We start from the raw sequence: 13,152 nt of genomic DNA, 5'->3' as shown, positions 1-13,152 counted from the left end.
TCAGAAGAATGTCCAGCCCCGCCTCCTCGTCGCACTACTTTCTCCTACTAATGGAATCTGGAGGAAAAGTTTTTCGTTTCTTTTGGAGCAGGGAAATCCCTCCTCCGCTCTTCTCTAGGGTGTTTTTTTTTTAATCAAATAATTATAAAAGATGTTTATCCGATCTGCTTAGTGAAGTAACAAAAAGCCTACAGGACTAACTTAATGCCAAATTTATGACATTTTTTTTTTTTTTTTGCCTAAATATGAAATAAAATCGAATGAGTTCAATGACCAGATCTGAGTACACTCTCAACATAATAATAATAATAATGGCTTTAAAATAACATAGGCTAACTTTGGATGCTAACTTTATTTATAATTTTTTTTTGAGAATAAAAAGATCTGACAAATATAATGTTAGTCCGTTTATATAGTTAATCAAATTATTATGTCGGTTTGGAGGCTAATCTTGAACCAGAAAAAAAATATGAAAATGGAATATAGAAGAGTAAAAAAATAAAAATGACAAAGGGGCTTTTGTGAGTTTGAGCCCAGACTGGCCCCTACTGCTGCTTTCATGTGCTGTCGGAAATATAGCAATTTCAAAAGGTGAAAAGTATGTGGACAACGTGAATTAGGAGCAATTTTAATGCTAGAGCTAGGCAGTGCCTGGTCATTTTGTTGCATGCAATACATTTCCCATAATCTCTAGAGCAACACAAAACGTACTGTTAACTTCATCAGGGATATTTTCAGTCCCCAGAGCTACGAAGGAGGAGCTGAACTGTGAGAGAATGGTAATAGGCATTGCTGACCATGATTTTCTCTTAATTGTAGCAGCAACTTGAAACTGTAAAACACAGAATGTTGTTTTCATGCATAAAATAGTGAGACGGATGATGGATGCCTGTAGTTGCTGATTATATCTTCTATTCTGTCGAATGACAGCACTAAGAGATGTGTTAATCAACAGAATCAGGCTAAATTAAAATGAAAGCAAAACAGGAGGGAGATGAGTAGAAATAACATTCTTCCCAAATCATTTTTCAGGGGCTTCAGCTTTCAATGTTTTGAGTATTGCTGCAAATATCATTTTAAATGTAAGCCTGTAAAGATTGACCAAAAACTTAATGTGTGTGAATGCACGATAGTGTTTGTCACATAACAGATTGTCAAAGTAAATGTAGGTCTCAAAACCTACCCAGTTTGTGCTGGGAGGTCTGACAGTCAGTGCTGAGTGACTCAAAGCAGGAAGAGTAGAGGAGAAATGGCAGAGCGAACAGTTCCAGGTGGAAAAAATTATATTTTTGTAGAGAAGTAAGTTTAGGTTTAGAAGTGAGCCCATGTAGCATAATCTATAGTATAAACTAGGTACTGTTTTGATTTGATTTTTACAAACCTCAGAGATAAACAATACACTACAGAAACTGTATCTGAAAAATGTGTGTGTGTGTGTGTGTGTGTGTGTGTGTGTGTGTGTGTGTGTGTGTGTGTGTGTGTGTGTGTGTGTGTGTGTGTGTGTGTGTGAGTGTAAGAAAACTTCCCTTTGCCAAGGCAACAGCGTTCAACAAAAGGTCAGAAGATTCAGGCTGGCTTTCTGTACATCACACATATGTGTGGAACACATTTGATGTGGATCTGATTTACCTACTAAGAGTAGCAAGCACAAGTTTAGAGACTGCAACTCACCAGATCCAATTCTAACTGCTATTACCACAGAAATATATATGTTATTTGGGTTATACAGTGGAACCTATAGGCTCAATTCAACAGCACAAACACCTAGCATAATTTTACGGTTATAACATAACAATATTGTATAAATATATATTACTGAAAAACACACATTTTGCCTAAATGAATGTGCTGTTTAAAACTTATTTCTACAACTCAAATCAATGTTGCAAACCAAAATAAAATATAACATCAACATTTTTTAAAGTTATTTTTCATGAGAGACAAGCTAGAAGTCACAGATGCTATTGCGCCAGGACTGAGTAGCCCAAGCACCTCGTTTTTGCGTTCCAAGCCATACAAGAATAATAATAATTATCCTTATAAGAACAATAGGTCCTTCGCTACGTCTTTGACAGTGCTCAGGCCCTAATAATAATCACGGTCTGACCAGTGGTCGCTGCTCAGGCCCCAAATAATAATAATCATAGCAATTTCAATAGGGCCTTCTCCGACCCCTGTCAGTCCTTTGGCCCTTTAAATGAATCCCTGAAATTTCAATAGTTCTTTTGCTGACGTAGTCGGTGCTTGTGCCCTAATAATTAAAGCTGCAAGCAGTGATGATAGGACCCTCGCACCTAAGCGCACATCGGGGGTGACGCAACCATTTTTTTCTTTCTAGGTTGCACAATGACTATGAGTGAAAATTTGCCTGTAGGCATCCTCAGCCCACACATTGCACACTGAACAGTTTTTTGTGTTGTTGTGTCGTACATCTTTAAATAAAAATGACTAATTTATGTATGTAGGATTATACAAGGTTACAGTAAATCTTGCATATTTTGAATCCGGGCTCAGGGGTTTAAAATCCTTACAGATTTTGAATCACACACTTAAGAGGAAACTTCAAAGGTGTTCTTCTACAAACACACACTACATGATGTGAAAATAATGGAGCATCACAGTGTTGGGGAGTAACAAGTTAAGGAGTTAAGTAAGTGAAATAGATACGTAGATAAATAAATGTAATTGTAATCAGTTACAGTTACTGAGAGAAAATATGAAGTTAAATTACAGTTTATGTCAAAATGTTGTTGGTTACATATAAATGTATTTATTTATTTATTTACCAGGAACAGCACATATAAATTTACATTGCAGTTTCCACCTCAATGTAAATGTGCTAGAGTAAGCTCGAGAGCTTATCTTCATCTGTAGTCCCTGGGCAGGTTGTTTCAATTTAGGCCATGTCCACACTACTAGGTTTTCATTTTAAAACTCATATCTTTTGCTGCTTTTACACTGAGCCACACTAGGCTGGAGTTTTAGGTTTTTTCAGGGAGTTTTAATGCTGACAGACACGTTTGAAAGGACAGACACGTTTGAAAACCCCGGATTTACCTTCTAGTGTAGACAGGTCAAAAAATATACGTTTGGAAACGATGACGTAGGCACCCGCGTTTGCTACTTGATTAGGTCTTAGCAGTCACGATGTGCCCTTCCCTGATTCGTCACACCCTAATCAGGTGACCCTTTCCGGGAAAAAAAACCCAACAGCCTTGATTATCAATCGACTAGCAGGTTAATTCAACAGGTATACCGGATTACAGGTGTTGTTGACCTTGTTGTCAATACTAGCAACAGTTGTGCAGTTAAATTCTGCATTTTATAATTCTACTACTGCCGACATGCACAGGAAACAGCTGTTATTGGAGCCATTAGCGAGTGGGGTGTCTAGATGCCTTATCAGACCTACAGAGCAGGACATTTGAAATAAGGGTTTGCAGCTTTGAGGAGGGCGATGGACACAAAACGGAGGACCCATTATCAAGTAAACTATGATTTGTAAGTGTTCATTTCAAAGTAAATGTGATGTGTGTGTGTGTGTGTGTGTGTGTGTGTGTGTGTGTGTGTGTGTGTGTGTGTGTGTGTGTGTGTGTGTGTGTGAGAGAGAGAGAGAGATAGAGCAAGACCTGCAGTGTTGTAACTAAGTCTGAAAAATAAAACTTCTAAAACTTTCCACGAATTTTGTCTGTTTAAGTTTATAGAGGAAGATTTTAGAGGAAATCTTCCACTATCAACGTAAGTATCAAGCAATACTTTTTATTATTATGGGGAGTATTATATTACTCTGTTGTATTTTCTGGAACAAAACAACCAATCTTCTTCCTTTTTACACCGACACACCCATGTCCAGTGTTCGCGAATGGTCATGTCATATGCGTTTCCAAAGGTTACCATGTGGACGCACATTATTTCGAAAACAGTGCTAAAACACTCATGTGGACAGAAATAGTTTTTGTTTTGAAACACCATTATAAAATGAAAACGTGGTAGTGTGGACATGGCCTTAGTGGCCTAATATCAGTGCAATGCTACAGCTAACACTATAGTACAACATTGTACAACACAATACAACACAATAGGGTACAGTACAATAAAATACATTACAAAAGTAGCAGACTCATAAAAACAATGAGAGTATATAATGGCAGTGCCAGAGATGAGGTAATATTATTATTCATTGATTGCAGGTTTGGTTTGCATTAAGCGATTGGTTAAGTTTTTGTTTAAAGGTTAGGTAATTAGTGCTTTCTTTTATGTTATTTCTCCCTGTTCTAAACTTAATTCAGATTATATTCGCTAACTTTTATTAAATGTTTGACAGTAATCAGTGTTGAGTACTGTTGTTTACACAACTTGGTTTATGTTTGTAGGACTTTCCATTATTATTGCACAGCATTACATTTGTTGAAGTAATCAGATATAATAAGTATCCTTTATTAGTCCTGGTGGGAAGCTTTGCAAATAAGTATCATTAAAGCAAGATAAGACCTGCAAGCAGCAATGACCTCTGAGCACATTGTGGCTACTGGTGGGAAGCCGGTTGATGCAGTTGTGCACGTCCGTGAACATTGGATGCGGTGCGCACACATTGTATATTTCATGTAAATTGGATGATATTTGTCACATAACGCTAACTTCCTGTTGCCAGTGGGTGGCACTATGACTATGAGACAGTAGTGGCATGTAGAGGTCCTCAGCATGGACTGTTGGGAACCGTAAACAACTCAATACACACTAACAGACTTTTTAGATGTTACCTAAATCCCTTTGCTCCACTGTTGAGAATGGTTTCAGGCCTTTGACAATAAACTGGTTAACAGCTATGACACTTGTTCAGCCTCTCCTGTGTCATCTTCCCTGTAGCTGCTCGCGTGAAGGGACCTGGGCTGGGACTGGTGATGGTAGAGGGAGGTGGGACTGGCTGGGACTGGCTGGGACTGGCGATGGTGAAGGGAGGGGGACGGGCTGGGACCGGCGATGGTAGAGGGAGGGACTGGCTGGGACTGGCTGGGACTGGGATGGTGAAGGGAGGGCGGAAGGGCTGGGACCGGCGATGGTAGAGGGAGGGCGGAAGGGCTGGGACCGGCGATGGTAGAGGGAGGGGGATTGGCTGGGTCATGGCTGCAGCCTCAGCCCGACAATCTAGAAAAAAGTTACTCAATTCTTAAAATACATTCTCAGCTAAACAATAGGCTGTAAGTGATAAGCTTTCATTTATAAGCGTGTTCTTCTGATCAAACTCCACATGGCATCGATAACGCTACCTACAGTGGATGAAGATGGACGGCTGCTCTCCAAACAGTAGAAAACTGAGCATTTCTGCAGACTTATCTTTTGCTTGTTGGCCACAAACTGCTGCTGTTTCCTCCCTTACTAGTGAGGTTTTTTTTTTGCATTTGTGACAACGTGAGTAGCCACACTTTGGATGTTTTTGTTCTCTCTGCCATGATGTGTGTCTCCCGCTGAGCAGTATGGTCAAGCCAGTCTCTTCTCTGAAAAACACAGTAAAGCCAGCCCCACGTTAGTTTGCGTTACGTGTATATACTAGGCATTAGGCCCTAATGTCGGCTCATGCCAAAAAGAGGAAAGTGGATGCCGAAAGCAGAACTTTCAAACAAATATGGACTACTAATGTTTTCTTTACTGAAGTCAAGGGTAAACCTGTGTGTTTGGTTTGTGGGGAGCATGTCGCCGTGTTTACAATTTTCCCCCTTTTTCTTTCTTTTTTTTTTTGCACAGTTCTGAAAACATTAAATGTTTAATATAGGCATGTAAAGTCAAAAAGGCTACAAAACTGGGACACTTTTCTTTACAGTTACACAGTTCAGTGACATGTCTTGTTTATTTTGGCTACAAAGATGATGTGATGTCTTTAGAAAGCTAAGAAAATCCTTGTTTCAATAGTATATGAAACTCAAAATGCCCTTTGTTATTAATGTGACTGAAAATGAGTCAAATGTTTCACATTTTGTTTATCATTTTGGAAATTCTATTTGAATAAATTATATTTTTGAAAGCTAACCTCACCTTTTAATTGCCAAATAATAACATACACTCTTACCAGCGGTCAAAACAATGCCATTTACTGCTTTTTATATAGAAATAAAATGTATATTATGCATAATTGAGTTCGGCATTTTGGCCCGGCCCTCCAAAATATTTTCAGTTGCTCATTTGGCCCCCTGGGAAAAATAATTGCCCACCCCTGCATTAGGGTAAGAACTTGTAAGAACTGACTTCAAAATGACAGCATTTCACATTCAATAGCTGTGTCCCAATCCAGCGGCTGCATCCTTCGGAGGGTGTATTTGTAGACCGATTGCGTCACAGAGGCCGTGACGAGGCTGTCCCATTTCAGAGACTCCTCCTAATGAGGCCGACAAATGCAGCCTACTTTTCCCAGATTCGGAGGATACAACTGATGGATCCTTCACGGGACCAACATATCCCAAGATTCATTGCGTGCCGGTGAAGTTGAATTTTTTGAATCGACATGGCGACTAGTGGACCAGCAACGGGAGAATTCGCATTTAAATGTAATTGGGTTTTTAACTCACGTGAATATTTACAGATACAAGTGTTCAAACTAAATACAAAGGACCTGATCAGATCACACTTATTTTAAAATGATTAGGTTAATTTACGTGACGCTATTAACTAACCAGCTAACGCTAAAGAGAGCCGCTGCGCTATTTATAGCAGCTCGTCCATTATAATATTTTAACTTAATAATAAAAAATAATGATTAATAAATAATACATTTTATGAATGATAACTCAGAAACATTAATAATTACCTCTTTCAAACTGATTTTCAGATATGTAATTTCAATTGTAGACTTATTAACTGACTTATGGAGTGAATGTCATTTGTTCACCGGAACATTGCTCTTATTTTGAAGTCAGTTCTACCGCTCTACCGTAATGCCTAGTTTATACGCGTAGAGCAAAACGACGTGGGGGCTGACTTGATTGTGTTTTTCGAAGTAGAGGCTTGCCTGACCGCAGGTAATGAGCCGGAGTCGTTGTGTCTGTTAGAGTGCCTACTTTTGCCTACAAATGAGTGCCTACTTTTTGTATGCACTCATTTGTAAGTAACAGTATATTGCTTTTGAAGTTTTTTTTTTATCATGTTTGTTGTGTAGAAGTAATTGTCATTGTGTTTTTCCACATTGTGTGACTGCAAATTTCAGGAATGAGTTTAGTGTAATGTTACATGCTTATTCTCTGATAAAGGGATTTGAATTGAATTTGTATTTAACGTTAGCTAGATAAGTGATTCTTAACCATGGTGCCGCGGCCCAAGCGCCACCTAGACGGCCGCAAAAAACTTTCAGTGTTGCACCTGGGGCCGCGGGACCGCATAGGTTATCAATTGATGAGGGGCCACAAATTTTTTTATCCAGGACTCAGACCATTTATTGGGACCGTTTATAACGTCATAACATAACGTATGTATAACATTTACAACATTTTATAACATAAGATTTCCTTTTTATTAAAAACAAAAATATTTCCTGAATAAAAATATAATTTTAATTTGACATATTTAAAAAAAAAACTAAATAAAACCAAACATAACCCTGTTCAAGATAAAAAAATAAAAAATAAAAAAGTTCAACAGCCCATTTTTGTGCTTTGTTTAACAAACGTTTCTAGTCCCCTTTAATGGTAATTGGCCCATTTTTCTTTGCAATGCTTCAAACCTGGGCTGATATGGTGTGATTGCCAGGGAGACACACTGATGCACGTGCTCGTTGGTTAGGCGACTCGGTACTGATTTTTGATGAAGTTCATTTTTGAGAATGCAGATTCACATCTGTATGTGGATCCAAACATTGTAAGAATGTGCACTGACCTATTCAGCAAAAAGTTACCATTTTTGTCCACAGATGACGTCATAACTGGTCTCATCAGGCAACCCCCAGCCTCGTATTGAGATCGCGCCAGAAGGGACCCACACGCACCTAAAACAGGTTATCAATTGAAGACGCCAGAGATATTAGTTATCCATGAGACGCTCAGTTACAATATAGCTTCCCACCACTTGGTGGCGGCAATGCGTCAGTCAGTTGTTTTACAAGCTCCAATAAGCAGAAGAAGACACTCAGCCAGCCGCTAGCCTGTAGTGAAAGTTATAGAGAAGTATTTAAAACGAAAAAATGAAGACGAAAGTGGTGCCAAAAGTCAACATTTTTGCGCAAGTACAATCCTGACTTCATTAAGTAAGGCTTTGTGGACGGAGTAAAAAGTAGCCCATTTTTCTCTTTGCAACTAGATGAGTCTACTGATGTCATGAATGCTGCTCTGCTGAGTAGTTTGCACGAAGACATACTGTTTTGTGGAGAGCTACCAACACGAGCTACGGCTCAGGAATGTTTCCGCTGCATGGATGACTACTTCACTGAGAACGGCCTGGACTGGCAGAACTGTGTTGGGGTGTGCAGTGATGGTGCAGCGTCAATGACTGGCAGGCATAACGGCGTCATCAGGCAGATACTTGATCGTGCGCCAGAAGCTAAATGGACCCACTGTTTTCTCCACCGTGAAAGCCTTGCAGCAATGTGTCACCAGAGTTCCATGAGGTGATGGATGTAAGTGTGAAAACCATCAACTTCATTAAAAGTAGAGCTGTGAACTCCAGATGTTTTGCCAAGCTTTGTGAGGACATAGAAGCAGATCATGTCCAGCTGCTCTATCACAGTGAGGTGAGATGGCTCTCAAGAGGACTGGTCCTCAAGCATTTGTTTGAACTGAGTAATGAGGTCTTCTCTTTTCTCACTGAGAAAAAAAATCACCTCTGGCACATTACTATGCCAACACGAAGTTCACAGCTAAACTTGCCTACCTCTGTGACATTTTTTCACTGTTGAACCAGCTGAACATATCACTTCAAGGGAGAAATAGCAACATATTTGTTGTTGCAGACAAAGTTCAAGCTTTCAGGAGGAAACTTGCTTTGTGGACTAAGAGGGCCCAGGAAAAGAGGATGGACATGTTTCCACTTTTGTCTGACATTTTGGAAAACTCTCCTCAGGTGAAGATCAGTGACTAAGTCTCTCAGCACCTCTCACAACTGGCAGAGAAATTTGATGAATACTTTCCTGAGGATCCCAGAAACGGACACATGTGGATTTTGGACCCATTTTCTGTGGATCCCACTGAAAATGATGTTGCTTTGCCCTCACATCTGGAATCCCAGCTTCTGGAATTTCCACCGACAGCACTTTAAAGTTGCAGTGGGACAAACTGGACCTGGGCTCCTTCTGGATTGCTGTCTCAAAGGAGTACCCATGTCTAGCACTGAGGGCTGTGAAACTCCTTCTCCCATTCACGACTACATACCTGTGGGAATCAGGATTCTCCAGTGTGGCCACAACTAAGACCAAAGCCCGAAACAGACTCAGAGCAACACTGGAGGCTACTCTGAGAGTGAGCCTTTCCCCCATTCCACCCAGACTGGATCTGATCGTGTCTGAGAGGCAGGCCCAAGTGTCTCATTAAGAGGTGAACATAAAAAGGGAGTTAAATCTTGTCTCAGATATGAAGAGCAACTTCTGGTTCTGCCATGCAAAAATGAAGACTGCTGAAGCATATAATTCGCAGATTATAAGGCTATATTTTCATTTGCACTTTATTTAAATTTTATTTACAGTTTATTTAATTTGAAACTTATTATTTTGAATGTATTTATTTTATTACCACATATTATTTATTTATCAAATTTCCATTTTTTTTCTCAGTTTTTTTGAGAGTCCCTACTTTTTTCTGTAGTAAAATCTAATTATTAGTTATTTTTGTGTTAATAAGCCTGACTTGAGCCTTTAAATTTGTTCTTGTATTAGCTTGATTTGTTCCATGAATTATTAGCCTGTAGGGCGTCTTGTTTGTGCAGGTTTACATACACATGATAAATAAATGTCTTTGTGATGATCACATTGTATCATGTTATTTATTTGACAAGGTTTTTGCTTGTTAAACTGTAAGTGGATTTGATTTATGTCACTAGGTGGCAGTGTTAAGCTGCGATTACTCTGTGGTCTGGACTTTGAGGCAACTGGTGCCGTTTGACTTTTTTTTGTGAAAATAAATTTTATTGGCTACCTTGTGATTGACAGTTTGCTACCAGAGCTGTATAAGGTGTCTCTACCAGTGCTTCACTTCCGTCACGATTACTACTTCCCCTTCTTATAAACAGTCCATAGTTCTGACACACAACTTTTGCTGTAATGACGTAAGCAGTATTTGTTTGTTATTAAATCACCAGAATCCTACCTGTACTCATCAGGACTTATTTTTTTGAGAGAGCTCCAGTATAAATACCCCTCTCGCCTCTTGGTCATTCCAATTCTTTTTCTGAAAATTTACAAACTGAAAGAATTTAAATTTCAATTACACACACACACACACACCTATACGGGCACGGGTGGATGTAAGCATTTTTTTTACCATACCAGTTCAAACCCTGTTCTATGGGGACCCACCTATGGATTACTTGGGTTGTTACCAACATCTGGTGAAAATTTCATGTCAATAGCACCTTTAGAAATATATTTACTGAGAAAAATAGTGATGTGTTCAATACTTATTTTACCCGCTGTACATGACAAGATCCTTGGTTATGAGGACCCCCCTGGTCTACCAGGACATTACCAATACACACACACATACATGACAAGAATCTTGGTTATGAGGACCATCCTGGTTAAACTGGACATTACCAATACACACAGAAATATAGCAAACCATTAGTCCTGAGGACCATACTCAACTGGACATTAATCATACACTAGTGCAACACGGTAATCTGAATTTGTAGTATGATCTGCAGCAAACATGAAGTGTGTCAAGAGCATATGCAGACTTCAGTGTTCAGAGACTTAAAGAGATGGCAGCAGCCTCTGCACAACCAAACATGTCTATGTCTTCTGTAAATTGATAGTGTATTGTGTATTTTGACACATTTTGGTCAGAATTAAGATAAATCCCAATAGGAACTTTTCTTTTGGACTGACAAGTATAATTACACTGCCAAGACATAGGATAAGTTATACATAACTCAACTGTTTGAGATTGTGTTGCTATTGTTTTTTGTTTTATCTTATTCAGTATTTTTATTACTCGAAGAGGGTTTTGATTGAAAACATTGCCTATGTTGGAATTCAAGCAAATATAGGGAATCTGTCTGTTTCCACTTTTGTTGCATATGCAGTGTATCTCTATTCATGTCTTAGTACCTATATTTAAATGAAAACTCAGTTTTTTGTGAGAATAATGCCATGGACACAAACCTAGCAAACCCTTAAAGACACAATGAAATGAAAGAAAAATACATTTTAGTTCATTCTAACTACTACAATACACCTATTTGACAACCTATGCCAAAAATGACAACAAATACACTTTTTTATAAAATTATCAATACTTTTACTTCCTAGAAACTAGGAAATCCCAACTAGTGACTAAATCACTGAGGAGCTGTATATATATATTTATATAAACTCAAACCAACCCCTACCATAGAACTAGGATTACCACTTCACAGTTGTTTGCCTCCACCAACCAGTCATGTTACAGTTTACATCCATGTCTTTTCAAAATGTCATCACTTCATGTGCACATCTTATCCTATAAGACATTTGTGTGAATTTATCATAATTAGCATATGAAGATATGTTTTTTTTCTGTGTGGTCACATTAACCTTTGACCACCAAAATCAAATCAGTTCATCCTTGAGTCAAGGTGGCCTTTTTTTCCCAGATGTAATGATATTCCCTCAATGTGTTCCTGAGATATCAGGTGCATAAAAATGGGATATATGGACAGATGGATTACCTTTAAATTGCATATATTCTAGACCAAGGTTGCTTTTACTCTTTATACTTTTTTTGTTGGTTTGGAATAAGTATAACATGGCATCAGCTACAGGGTAATGGAGGAAATGAAATCAAAAGCTAAATCAGAATGCCTTTAAATGAAAATGTATGTATTATAATGTATACCACTTTAACTCTTAAAATGTTAAAATGTAGACAATACAATTAATTCAGAAAAACAAAACAATGCATTCAGGACACAGTACAAGATTACTCGCTGTCAACAGAAAAAAATACATATGCAGATATTGCCCTGTATGCAAACTGTAAATGAGTATTGTAAACTCATCCCTATTAGACCCTACTGTTACCTGGTCCTGTAATTCTGGTACTGTAAACTGTTCTGCAATATGTGCAGTAAACTGTACTCTAAACTGGTATGGTACCATTTGCAGTAAACTGTATTCTAAACTGGTACAGCAATAAGTTCAGTAAACTGTACTCTAAACTGGTACAGCAATATGTGCAGTAAACTGTACTCTAAAATGGTTAACTGGTACTGTAACAGGAACTGTAAACTGTACTCTAAACTGGTACAGCAATAAGTTCAGTAAACTGTACTCTAAAATGGTTAACTGGTACTGTAACAGGAACTGTAAACTGTACTCTAAACTGTTACTAAACAAGTACCTTGTTAAGGTAACTTGATTTTTGAACCAGGACATTTCTACTACTCTATTTCATTATTCTCTTTGGACATCAGGCACCTGTTTCTAACATAATCTCTATTGTTTTGAACAGTCCTTTCTCTAAGAACATGATCTTCAGCAAGCTTACACTGCTCACACTCCAACTTGGTGGCAAGGTGTCCTTTTGAAATGTGTGCTTTGAAATGTTTCATGACAGCAGAAACTTCCAATTTGCTCGACGGCTTTTTGACAACTCTTCTTCGGATGACAACTGCCAATCACAAGAACATATTTGATAACCATTATACATTTAGTTTAGATTCACAACTTTCTTGGAATAACTTTTTGATGCACTCAAATGTAGCATTTGTGGGTCATCGAGTTTGTTATTTACCAAAGTAACATTTACTTAAGTTAAATTAAAATGAGTATAAAAACAGAGAGCATTAAGAATCCAAGATGTAGTAACTTGAATTGTACTCATAGTATTCTTTAAATAAACTTTACATACCTCTTGCTAATTAACTTAAGGTTGTATCATAGTACTCTTGACGTATTTTTCGCAATGTTGAACAACCAGCAGACAAACTGCGTTTTGGTATTCCATTAGTTGGACAAAGCTTTAGGATCTAATCCTTGCATGT

Source organism: Anoplopoma fimbria, chromosome 24 (genome assembly GCF_027596085.1).
Source record: "Anoplopoma fimbria isolate UVic2021 breed Golden Eagle Sablefish chromosome 24, Afim_UVic_2022, whole genome shotgun sequence".
Lineage (NCBI taxonomy): Eukaryota > Metazoa > Chordata > Actinopteri > Perciformes > Anoplopomatidae > Anoplopoma > Anoplopoma fimbria.
The sequence above is the reverse complement of the archived record's forward strand: the minus strand, read 5'-3'. Positions refer to the sequence as shown.